This window comes from Protopterus annectens, chromosome 16.part0 (assembly GCF_019279795.1).
Source record: "Protopterus annectens isolate FY-2018-M chromosome 16.part0, PAN1.0, whole genome shotgun sequence".
In the NCBI taxonomy this organism is placed as follows: domain Eukaryota; kingdom Metazoa; phylum Chordata; order Ceratodontiformes; family Protopteridae; genus Protopterus; species Protopterus annectens.
The window spans coordinates 517,607,015-517,620,443 of record NC_056750.1 but is presented as its reverse complement, the minus strand read 5'-3'; the positions used below and the strand labels follow the sequence as shown (position 1 = coordinate 517,620,443).

The 13,429-nt window shown below is 42.6% G+C and overlaps 1 protein-coding gene across 1 annotated transcript in view; it reads right to left on the bottom strand.

The window, feature by feature from the left end:
- Positions 1-13,429, bottom strand: part of SPTAN1 (spectrin alpha, non-erythrocytic 1) — a gene marked incomplete in the record, with an annotated part of 2,849,969 nt that overhangs the window by 1,599,817 nt on the left and 1,236,723 nt on the right.

Below are 13,429 nucleotides of genomic sequence, written 5' to 3'. Positions count from 1 at the left end.
AATATCCAAGACAGGGGGTATAGCTAGAGGCCTGTGTTGAAGCAAGTCTAAAAATTCTCTGAGTCTTTTTGGACTGTGGGTAGTCCTGGCATTCACAGCAGAAATGCTCTCTTAAGTTATGCAACGTTTCACCAACAGAAAAGTCCTCTGGAGGGGAGGCAGAGAGAATGGAATCCTCTGCATCTGAATCCTCATAGGTAGATAAGGGTATGTTCTGGTAATCAGAGGGATCACAGTAATTGGACTCATGGTCTGCAGAATCAGAAGGAAAATCAATTTTTTTGTCTTTTAGAGGGGGAAGGCCGGCTTCCCCTAATTAAAGTTGTAAGGTTTTCAGCCATTCTAAGCATTTGTTTCTGTGGCATGGGAGCATGAGCATACACTTTGGTTGTCGGTTTTCTAGGCATAGTACCAACTCTGGGCCTGAGAAACTCGGTAGTTTTCATCAGAAATGAAGTAGTTGGCTTAATACGAACATCGGAAGGTCAGAATACACCCTCAGAAGCTGGTGCCTGCACAGTGGCTACGGACCCATCCAAGGTAGAGACATCCGCAAGTTCCATAGTCGAAGAAAGATCTCGCGGCATTCCGGACTCCGAATGGGTCACAGCAGAGGCCTGCAAATCTGTAGAAGCGGGTATCAGGGGCTGCAAAGGCACCTCGCTGAGTACCGGCAGACTGGTAACTAGCTTAACAGAAGCATCGTCGGCAGTTTTGGACCTATGCGGTCTGTCTCTGTCTTTATGCTTACGTTTTTTTCAGAAGATCGGTAGTCGGATGACTTATCGAAGCCATTTTGGAATACAGAGAACGAATGCGAAAGAATTTAACGACAAAGATAGCCCGACGACGAATAATTCTGGCATTAAACAAGGCACAAAACCAACAGCGAGGAATGTTGTGGTCTGGGTCAACAGGTGATGCAGTAAGAATGAAAATCTCTGAGGTATTTGCTTTCCATATGTCAGACAACTAACTGTTTTTGAGATCTGTTAGAGCAAGAAAAAAGGATCACCAACAGGGTACTTAGCTTTAGAAGACTTCAGGTTTGAAAAACGAAAATTTCAGGTAGCCGTCGACCGGCACTTGCAAACTGCTTCTGCTTCGGGCTCCCGTGCGGCAAGAAAAGATGATGTAATGGCATCGGCTGTATGTTTTATACCCCTGACGTCATGGAAGAGGCAACAGTATCCAACGCAGAAATCCCAAGACTCTGGTATTCGGGCTGACTGAGGGCTACCTGCAGGCAGATAACCCAAGTGTGATGACTGCAACAGTGAAACATGAAGAACATCAGTAGTCTCAAGTACAATGTCATAAGGAAGCTGAAGAAGCAGGGTCAAAAGCAGCCAGAGCCAATTTTTCAACTACAAACTACGCTTCCTGGGAGGCCTGATATGAAGGACACCTTTAAGAAGTTGCTTGACCTCAAATCTAGGAGCTAGTGGAAGAGTCAAGGGCAGACATGCAGAAATTACTGACAGGTGAACTTTAACTGAAGAATATACTAACCCAGAATAGAGTTGATTACACAAATGAGAGACAGATTACTAATGACAAAAAGACCATATACTGTAAAGCACAAGTATGTGTCAAGACCGTTGCACTGGGGATTGTGCAAACATTATAATTTTGAAGTAGCTGAGAAGCACTGGAAACAAGAGCCACAATGCATTACACAAAATAAAGTTTATATCACATGGGATTACCTACTGAAAATAGTTCAAAAAATAAACGCGAGAAAACCAGACATAGTCCAGGAAAAGAAAAGAAAAAAGTAGCATAGATCACTGAAACTGCTACACTTAGTGACCACAGTAGATTACGTACAGACACATAAAGTCATAAAATACCGGGATTTAAAGGCAGAAATGAGGTCAATGCAGAAGGAGGATACCCAGACAAGTGCAACAGTAGTAGGAGCAATAGGTCTATAAAAAATAATTTACAATCAAACTTGGGTATGTTACAGATACATGCAACTCCATACAAACTGTAGAAGGAATCAACATTGGGCACAATGCTGGTGCTACAAAGAGCACTTCTGGCTAACAAAGATTAAAATACTAATTTCCTGAACTTTAATCATACTTTGGCTTAGGAATGGGGTCCGTTCCCATCATGGTATTAGAAACCCAAAAGTCTTGGAGAAATTAAAACACATGACAGAATCAGAGGTAGGGGATCCTGAGGACAACAGAGGCACCAGACAGAAAATCTCATATATTTGAATATATATGATTTCCTGGTAGTGGGTTTCCTGGCCTCCTGCAGGACCCAAAGTACGTCCTCAGAAGAAAGGTGCCTAAAAGGAGCAAAATCCTATCACCTAAAGCATCAGTCTTTTGTGAGAAGGTCCAACCGGAAAGGTAACTTGTGGTAAGTGCCCTTGGCAAAGTGAGAAAGAAGGGGGAACCAATGCTGTCTAGGCCAAAAGGGAGTCATTACCAAGATTTTGGTTGAGCCCTGCCTGAGCTTATGGAAGACTCATGCTAACAGAGAAAGGGAAGGTGTATGGAAACATTTCTTTTCAAGGAAAAGACAAGGCATCCACTTTACAAGCCAGAGGACTTATGACTCTGCAACAGAATAGAGGAACTTGCCTGGTCAGAGGGGAGGCAAAAAGATCTACCTGAGGAATACCCCACCAGCAGACAATGTCCAGGAACACATCTGACTGAAGCATCCATTCATGAGCTTATGTGCTGGATCTACTCAGAGTCTGCCACTAGACTGTGCTCAAAGGGAAGGTAAACTGCCAAGAGTCACTTGAAACTGGACAGCTAAATTGCCGACATGAAGAGCCAGTCTGCAAAGAAGATAGGACATTGTACTCCTTGCTTGTTAACATACTAAATCATTGTGGTACTGCCTGTGAAAATTGTGAGGGGCCAAGGAAAAAAGAGGGAATGAAAAGCCTGAAGAGCTAGCAGAGTCCCCCATCTCCTTTCAACTGATGTGGTCTGACCTCTGATGAGGAGGCTAGAAACCCTGAACCTTGAGAGACCTGGAGCAGACACCCCCCCCCCATTCCCTCTCTGAGGACTCTGTAAAGAGCTCTTGAGTTGGTCCTGGAAAGGAAGTCCTGGGTTGGGAGAAAGTTGATGAGTTCATCACTGAACCTCAGGCTTGAGATAGAGAAGAAATGGTACTGGGAAGTCCAAGTGTCAATGTTGCAGCCACACTGATGAGGTACCACTGAAACTTTCTCATGTGGAGCCTGGCCAGAAGGAGCAAGACAATGGTGGAAGACATAAACCTGAGGAATCTGAGAAATTATCTGGTTGTGAATGAAGTCAGAGGAAGAAGAGACTGCAAAAAGGCAACAAGAGACAGGGCCTTGGGGGCAGGCACAGATGCTAGCATGGGAATGGTCCAAAGTTTGCAACAAAAGAAAACATGATGCTGAGAAGGCATCCGAAGCTGATTTGTAGAAGTTTATAGGGAACCCCAGAGTCTAACATGGAAACAGTAAACTGGAGATCCTGAAGCACACCTTTTTTTTTTTTTGGGGGGGGGGGGGCTCGAATGTGTAGATCATCCAGATATGGAAAGACCTGAACTTCTCTCATCCTCCAAAAGGCAACTTCAGGAGCGAGACATTTGGTGAAAACCCTTGAGGCAGTAGAGAGGCCAAAGGTCAAAGTAGAGAACTGAAAATTCAAGGAGGAAACACAAAAACAAATATTTCCTGAAAAGGGGATGGATGGGGATATGAAGGATGGCATCTGAAATCCAGAGAGAGCAGAAAGGCCTAGGGTAGAACGGGAGAGATTCTGAAGAGATAACATTTGAAAGGAAGGAATCTTGACAAAGGTATTGAGCTGGGAAAGATCCAGAATTGGTCTCAAAGTGCCCTCCTTTCCGGGAACCAAAAACATTCTGGAATAAACCCCCTCTCCCCACCTGGACAGGAGGTACAGCTTGAATGGTGCCCTCGACTAAAAAGAATGGAGCACCTCTGGAAAAAGAGAAAGTTGTTCCCGATGAGGTTGAGGGATGCCCACAGAGGGAGGAAGGGATTTCCAAACCAGGAAATACCCCTGGTGGATAATAGACTCCAAGAGTCTGTTCTGATCTTTAACTACTTTGGAAGAGACAGAGGCATAAGGGGAACTTGGCTGAGGGAAAAGGGTAAAATGTCAAATGGAACCCAGCGTATCCTGAAAAGCCGGTTTCTGGGAGGTAGGCGTTTGAGTAAACTTAAGAGACATGTTTAGAACCCTTTTTTCTTTAGCTGGAGGGTGAGACTGCCTACAATGTAGTTTAGGATTACCAGATTTGAAGGGATACTTATAAGCTGCACAGCTGATGCTTGCAGACATAACAAATGAAAGGAGATGAAAATTATGACGGGGGTAAGAAGAGGGTAGGGATTTTGGATGCAGGTCCTTAAGGAGAATAGCAGCAACCATTCAGAACATTATAATCAAAGAAGAAAAATTACTCTAATAACTTAGCCAAAATGGGAATACAGAAAAGAGATCTGACCAACAGGGACGGCTGCAAATAAGGGTACATAAAGGCAAGACCGAACTAAAATTTACTTGAGAAAATTAGTAAAGGAACCAAGGCACTGGTAGCAAATAACGGAGTGGGATGAAACCAAGCAGGAGGTGGACTACAGGTTAAAGACTCTCGTCTGTATCAAGGACGAGAAATTATAGGCAAAGGGAAAAGGAAAGGAGAATGCCAAGTGATAGACCAGCTGTGGTACACTTTTGTCAAGTTTAGAAAAGAAGGTGCTGTTTAAAAAAAAGGATACTTAGCAAGCATATAAAATATTGTACAACTATTATAATAAAGTGGACAGCGCAGTGGTGCAGCTGTAGCATTGTCGCCTCACAGCAAGAGGTTCTCCAGTTAGATTCTTGGCTGGGGTGCCTTCCGTGTGGAGTCTGCATGTCCTCCCTGCGTTCGTGTGGGTTTCCTCCGGGTGCTCGGGTTTCCTCCCATGTTACAAATACATGCATGTGGAGCCTTTCTCCCCGGGCCTCCGCTGAAAATTGGCTTCGTTCCAAGTCGGACTTTCCCGGTTAACAAATGTTAAATAAATAAATAAATAATAATAAAAAAAATAAAGTACAGTTGTGTACCTACCATAAATGTAGATGTTAGAGTGTATTCACTGTTGCAGTCATTACATTTGGGTTATCCTGCTGGCAGGCTACCCGCAGTTGGTCTGAATTCCAAAGTCTAGGTCCGGCTCGGTTGCTGTCACCTCCTCCCTGACGTCAGTGTGCCAGGGGTATAAAAGATGCAGCCGATGCCATTTTCTTCAGTTTTTCTTGCCCCAGATGTCAGGTGCCCCTAAAATGGTATGCTAAATTATGCCAATTAGCATGCATGCACAAAAAACAACTTTTCCTTCATCTACAAGCAAATACACCACATAGGTTGTATAGAATAGAGAAGTACAGATAAGTCCCAGCAAAGGAAAAGGGGGATGGTAGGTGGGTAACCTGGACTGCAACAGTGAATACACTCGAACATCTACATTTATGGTAGGTACACAACTGTACTACGTTCATCATGTTTCACTGTTGCAGTCATTACAATTGGGTTGAATCCCAAAGCTAAGGTTGGGAGGCTGTAACTAAACAGAATTAGGAGCAGCTATGAGGCCCTGCAGGACTGCAGTGGCAAAGCCTGCCCTGGATTTGGAGTAGAGTGGTAAGTGGTAGTGCTTTGTAAAAGTGTGCACTGAACTCCAGGTTGCAGCCTCTAAAATGTCTTTGGTTGGCACTCCTCTGAGGAAGGCTTCTGAAGTGGCTGCTGCTCTGGTTGAATGTGGCCTAATGCCCTTAAGCACTGATTTGCCATGTTGAGAATAGCATAAACAAGTGCAGTGACCTATCCACTTGGAAATAGTCTGCTTTGAGAAAGCCTTTCCTTGTGATCCTGCAGCATATGCTACCAGTAATTGCTCAGTCTTTCTGAAAGCTTTGGTTCTGCCCAAGTAGAAGCGCAGTTGTCTGTGTATGTCCAAAGAATGCAGAAGTTTCTCACCGTTATTCTGTGGGTTTGGATAAAAGATAGGCAAATGAATAGTTTGGTTGAGGGCCACACTGGACACTACCTTAGGCATAAATGTAGGGTTTGTCCTTAGAGAAACCCTATCTGGATGAAAAATGATAAAAGGTTCCACAGCCATGAGTGCCTGTAGTTCTGAGACTCGTCTTGCAGAGGTTATTGCTAGGAGCAGAGCTGTTTTCCATGATAAAAATTTTATGTCAGCTGTAGCGGCTGGCTCAAAAGGAGGCAGAGTGTTTTTCCAAGACATAATTGAGGTCCCATGCAGGTATTGGTGATCTCCTTGGAGGCCGTAAGTTTTTGGCTCCTCTGAGGTACTGCCTTAATAAAGGATGAGAAAAAATAGGTGGCTCTGTATTGTAATGAGCTGAAAATGGCAGAGGCATGAATCTTAATTGATGAAAAGGATAGGCCTTTGTCCAGCACCTCAGTTAAGTATTGTAAAATCTGAGGGATATTTGGAACAGTCATGTTAATTCCTTGTGCCTGGTTCCAAGCACAGAATCTCTTCCATTTTTCTGCATAAGATTTTCTGGTACTGGGCCTCCTGGCCTCCAAAATAACATCCATCACCGCTTTAGAGAGAGGCGTGTTTTGAAAAGCTACATTATCCGCCATGCTGCTAGATTTAAGGTCCTGAGTTGGCTGTGTAGGATCTGACTGTTTTGTTGGGTCAGTAAGTGAAGAATATGAGGTAATGCCCATGCTGGGCATTGAGTCAAGTTCCTGATGATTGGGTACCAGTGCTGCCGGGGCCAGTCTGGGGCAATCAATATAATTTTTGGCTTCTCTTGTCAGACCTTTAGGAGTACCTTGGGGAGTCGAGGCAGTGGGGGAAAGGCATATACTATTAAGTTTTTCCAGCTGAAAGATAGAGCATCCACTTTCCATGCTTGCTTGTGATAAGTCCTTGTGCAGAATCTCTGTAGTTGGCAGTTGTGAGGGGTGGCAAATAGATCTATGTCTGGGCACCCCCAATTTCTTGTTATCATGTTGAAGACTTGTGAATCCAATTTCCACTCGTGGGGATCCAAGAGGTTTCTGCTTAGTTCGTCTGCCAGAGTATTTATCCTTCCTGGCAGGAATTGTGCTTGCAGATGTACCTGGTAAGTCAATGCTGTGTCCCACAAAATCATGGCTAGTATGCAAAGGGGGTAGGAATGTGTGCTTCCCTGCTTGTTTATGTACCACATGACTGTAGTATTGTCCGTCCTTATCACTAGTTGTCCTGGATGAAGTAGGTCCTTGAAGGCTGTCAGGGCATTTTGAACAGCTAGCATCTCTTTTTGGTTGATATGTAGATGCATTTGGTTTGAGGACCATGAGCCCTGAATACATCTTCCTGCTATGTGGGCCCCCCAGGCATAATCCGAAGCATCTGTTGTCAATGTCTGCCTGGCTGGGGGTATGGTGAATGGCTGCCCCTTGTTGTGGTAACAGGCCTTTGCCCACCATCGAAACTCCTGTTGCAGGCAGGGAATGAGTGTAATTATTGTTTCCAGGCTGTGGCAATGTTGAGTCTAAACACTTTTTAGATACCATTGCAATTTCCTCATATGCAGTCTTGCATATGGAATTAGCAGAATGCATGATGCCATGAAGCCCAAAGCCTGCAGACTTTTTCTTGCAGTTAAACTGGGTGTTTGCTGCCAACTTTTTGAAATAAGTAGTCAGTTGCCTTTGTCTGGCATAAGATAAGCCATCTGGGCAGTTGTATTTAAGCTTGCACCTAGGAATATTCTCTCTTGAGAAGGTACGAGTTTTGATTTCTTTTCGTTTACTGTGTACCCTAGACCTGTTAGTAATCCTTTTACAAATGCCAGATGCTGTAGTAGAATGTCCTTGTTCTCTGCTTGAATAAGGCAGTCATCCAAGTAAGGATATATTTGTATTCCTCTTTGTCTGCAAAAATCAATTACTGGTACCAGGCATTTTGTGAAGACCCTAGGCGCAGTAGATAAGCCAAAGGGTAGTGCAGAGAATTGGTAGTGCATTGAGCCAGCTATGAATCTGAGGTATCTTCTGCATGATTGTCTGATTGGAACAAGCAGGTATGCCTCTTTTAGGTCTAAAGTTACAAGTCAAGCCTTCTTGCCCAGCATGGGAAGAAGCTGCTGCAGAGTCAACATTTTGAATTTTGGAATATCCACGTATGTGTTTAGAATTGATAGGTCGAGTATTGGCCTCCAGGCTTTGTCCTTTCTGGGCACCAAGAAAAGTCTTGAGTAAAATCCTTGCCACTGCTCTTGTTGTGGCACTTGCTGAATGGCCCTCATGTCCATGAGGAATGAAACTTGTTTTTGTGCCTCTGCCCATTGATTTTTTGGCAGGTCCGGCATACCGTTTGCCCTTGGCATAGTGCAAAAGTGGAAACTTTAACCTTGTGACACTATGTTCAAGACCCATTTGTCCTGGGTGATTAGGTGCCAGTTTTGAGAAAAAGTGCTAGTTTTCCCCCTAAAGGAGCTGCCAGAAGATAAGTGTTTGGCGCTGGCAGGGGGAAGTCATTGGGACTACTTTCTGTACGGCTGTGATTTGTCTTCTCTGCTTTTGGAGGTAGAAGCACCCCATTGTTTAGACCTGTATAAGCCTTGGGGCTGGGATCTGCCTCTAGGGCATCTGTATCTGCCTCTTTGTGGCCTGTCTGACACTGGAAAGGACCAATTCTTTGTAGGCCAGTGTCTGCTAAATCTTGGAGGCTGTACCTGTAAGAAATCCTTGACTATTTGCATAGATCTGGCTTTGTCCTCCATTTTCTTCAACACCTCTTCTGCTTTAACACCAAACAAGGCATCATGCTGTAATGGAGCATCTAATAATTTTGTTTTAACATGATCAGGCAGATTCTGTTCCTTTAACCAAGCATGCCTCCTAATGACAGAACCCGTAACAGCGGCTCTGCAGGAGGCCTCCAAAGAATCAAAATCACACTGTAAAGTATGCTTTCCAACTTGTTCAGCTGCATGCAATAAATCCTGCATTTATTTTCTGCACATTCAGAATTTGTCAACATTTTCTGTTTAAGCAGTGACATAATGTATTGCTGATATTTAAGCATGTGAAACTGACAATTTAAAGCTCTTATAGCCAAGGTAGCAGAAGTGTAAATCTTTTTTCCCCATCTGTCCAGTGCCCTGGAATCTCTGTCAGAGGGGGTGGGTTTTTTTTCCAGTGGAAGCCTTGACCCCCTTGGAACCCGGACAGATAGTTTCTGGGTCAGCAGCAGGGTTTTTAAAAAGAAATTTGTGGGAGTCTGGGACCCTGAAGTATCTGTCTGACTTAACAGGAGCTGGAGGTAAGGAGTCTGGAGTCAACTGGACTCCAGAAAATACATCATCTACAATGTCTAGCACAGGAGGAATGGCCAGGGGCCTGTGCTGAGGCAGTAAAATAAGGTCTCTAAGCCTTTTCTTAGATTCTGAATAATCTTGGCTCTCCCAGTGGAAATGCTCCCTCATGGTATGCAGTGTTTCCCCAAAAGAATAATCCTCAGGAGGAGAAGCTGAGGGGATAGATTCTTCAGCATCAGAATCCTCATAAGGAGGAAGAGAGTATTCCTGATCAGAAGAGGAATCAGATGAAATGGAAACCTGATCTGAAGATTCATATTCTACCTCTTGCCTAGGCCTCTTGTCAGGAGGGGGATGAGAACCCCTGATCAAAGTAATTAGGTCTTTGGCCATTTTGAGCATCTGTTTTTTAGGCATGGAGGCCTGTCCATGGGACTGTTGTACTTGTTTCTTTGTCTTTAAAGCTGCTTTAGTCTTTGCCTTTGTAGCTGAAGTAGTTTTAACATATAATTGTGCAGGTCTGAAAACGCTCTCAGAAGCCGATGCCTGCTCAGCGGCTCCGGACCCATCTGAGGGAATGGTTTCCGAAGGTCCAATACCTTGAGTTTCTGTAGGCCTGGTTGACTCCACGTAGGAGTCGGTATCGGCCTGCAGCTCTAAAGTAGCGATAGTCAGGGGCTGCAAAAGTGCCTCACTGAGAACCGGCGACTGGCCTAGAAGAAGCCTTGTCGTCGGTTTTGTACCTCGGATGCCTGTCCTCCTCTTTTCCCTTGCGTTTTTTGTAAATTCCAGTAGTCGGCTGTTCCGACGGCATTATATAATTAAATCTTCTGCCAAAGTAATGAAATGCAAAATCGTACCGACGCTTAACAGTGCGTTGGTTAAATCTAGCACAAAAGCGACAACTAGCAACGTCGTGGTCAGGGTCTAGGCAAGGAATGCAGTAAGAATGAAAATCCTTATGAGGTATTTGCTTCCCACAAGAAATACAATTATTAACTTTTTCTGACATCAGTCTGGAGCAAGAAAAAAGTTTCCCCAATGGGGTACTTAGCTTTTAATGAAGACTTCGGATCTGAAATTCGAGCTTGAAAAGCTCAGGAGTAGGCCAACTGGCAGTTGCGAACTGCTTTTGCTTCGGGCACCACGCAGCAAGAAAGACTGAAGAAAATGGCGTCGGCTGCATCTTTTATACCCCTGGCACACTGACGTCAGGGAGGAGGCGACAGCAACCGACGCCGGACCTAGACTTTGGAATTCAGGCCGACTGCGGGTAGCCTGCCAGCAGGATAACCCAATTGTAATGACTGCAACAGTGAAACACAATGAACATCTATAACAATCAGAGGAGGTTAGAAAAGATTGGGAAGCAAGACTGCAAAGATAAATTACTAAGGAACAATGGAAAGAAATCCATATGGCTCCCATGTATGCAAAGCCCAGAAAGCTTAGGATTTTTGCTTGGGAAGTGTTTGCATGGACATTTTCATGCTCAAAGTAGACTTCAGAGAATTTTTCTCGGGTAGACAGCAAATGCTGGAGGTGTGATGGGAGAGGTAATTGGGGACACTGTTCTTACAAAGTGTTCTGTAAGAAATGTTGGGGGAGAAAATTGTAAATAAGGAAAAGGTACTTCTGAGCTACAACATAAGCTCTGAATTGCCCAGAAAGAATAAGACCTTACTAAGTTTGATGCTACCAGCTGCAAAGAAAACAATTACTAGAAAGTGGAAATCAAAATACAAATGAAATTTAACTAAGTGATAACTATAAAGATGACAAAATAGCTGGATCTTTAGAAAAAGACAGCAAATTATATTTAAGTAAATGGAATCTGTTCTGTTGGAAGAATACATGCAAAACGCTGCTCAAGAAAAGGAGGAAGAGTGAGGTTTAAGTGAATAAAGGAGCTGAACAATTTTTGCAATATGAGATGAATGATAATGTTTTATACTGCATGAAAAAATGTTACATTTTGTTTTATATTAATGTAAGTGTACCCGTGTCAAAGTTTTAATAAAGGTATGTACATAAAAAAAGCTTGTGGGTGAATTCTATGAAATTCATAAAACATCTCTTAGTGGAATGGACTTGTGTACTGAGAAAAGAAACAAGAACTAACAGAACCCATAGTCTGTCCAAGCGAAGGTTACCAGATCCCTTAGTTACTTTTACACCTCTGAACTTAAAAGACTTTTGTCAAAATTATGGATGCCTAGAAAAGAAAAATTTGTCAGAAACAAAGCATAATGTGATCAGGACAATTCAGATGAAACAAGGGAGAGTATTTTTTCATAAAGCAATGCAGATGTGTTGGAGAGAGAATTTTACATTCAAACTGCTATATCCAGCTTGTTTCAGCATGAAGTTTCTTGGAAAAACAATCCTATTTTACACAACTAAAAATGCAGAAATTAAGCTCTGTCCACTCCTTCTTGTGGTCTCATCACAGATGAAGTACTGCAGGGGACACTAACTACTGCAGAGCACCTGAGACGAAAAAAAAAATTATTATTCCTCATCTTTAAGAGAACAATGCTAGAAAGGCAGAAAGCAGTATGTGTAGTTAATCAGAAAAGAAATAGAGAAAGATTCAAAACTGCAAGACTGTTGCTGAAAGCTGACTTAAGACACAGATATGTATTAACTGAATGGCTTCTGAATGGCCTGACAGTATTTATGATTTAGCTGAAATGAATGTAGATATACACGTTCTTCCAAACTTCTGTGCTTGACTTTTAAATACTGCATATATAGGATACTGAGGACTCATCGATTTCAATTTAAGTACAAGTTTTCCTCTATAAAAAGCACTGGGCATGACTTTGGTGTGTTATACCAAATATAGAGATGGAGGAGTATACTGTTGTTTCCCCCTTAAGGTTCAATATTCCAAGACAATCTTTATGTCAGCACTACTGAGAACAGTTAATGGAAACATCCTGTAAGAAAATGGGTCTCCACTTGCCCTTCTGGGAAGAAAGAGGAATTTTGGGTTCAGTTAAATGAACAAACATTTAAAAGAACATAGCAGGATTGGCTAATTTTGCAGCTAATTTCAGAACAAAGCAAAACAGTATGTTTAACAAGGAATAGCAGCTGTGTAGCTGTGAACGTAAAAGATAAATGTGAAGTGCAAAGGGTGTGAAAGGTTTAGCAAATAACCTCCTAAAATCATAGAGCTATTATTCTAACCTCATGTTAAGATGAAAATAATTTTGGTCACAGTGAAACTACTATTGCAGCCATAGCACTTAAGGAGTGCAATATCTTGAAAGTCAGAAGCACCCACAATTGCAATTTGAAGAAGAAAGGGGAACTAGGCTCTTAATAGATAAATGATTCACTGGAAAACAGGCTTCTCTTGGCTACAGCTACCACTGCTGTACATGTTCATCCATAACGTCTGTTCAGTTAAAGGCATGTTACCACCCACATGGGAGTGTAATAAAGAAAATGTAAAATATGTTGCAAGTTTTTAAAGTCTGAACAAATTATTCCTTAATGTTACTGTTTTTGGTTGCACATGATAAATAATCCTCTACACAGACAAGATGCCCTGTGAGCCAAGCTCACAAGCTTCCTATGTCTCAGAAAGGGCAGTACATTCTGAGCCTCAAGGAGTAGGATTTTCTTATCACTAACCTGTACTGTGCTCGCAGGGGAAGCTTGCTGTTCTCTCTCAATAGTACAACAATACAAATGAAAATCATCAGGAGGAAATGGTCTTTTGCGGTTATCCATGTTTTTGAGGACATTGTGGACCTCAAAAACACCAATCCATGTCACAATTCATCAAAGTGACACAAAATACGGAAATCTATTTTGACAATTTGCAGTTATAACATATTCCCAAAGTGGATACATATGCCCTACAACTTAAAAGGAAGGGACAGAGAACAATTGTGCCTGGCAGTTAAAAGAAAAAAAACTGAAAATATAACAAGTTGTTGCCCCATTTAGTCAATAAAAGTTTCAACATCATGATCAAGGCTCTGCATTAGGATGTCTGCAAAGCAGTGCAATTTAGAGAGAAAAGGACAGACTTTCATCTGCTCTAAATACTCATGGATAAAAAATAATAATGCAGCAATGATACATTCAAT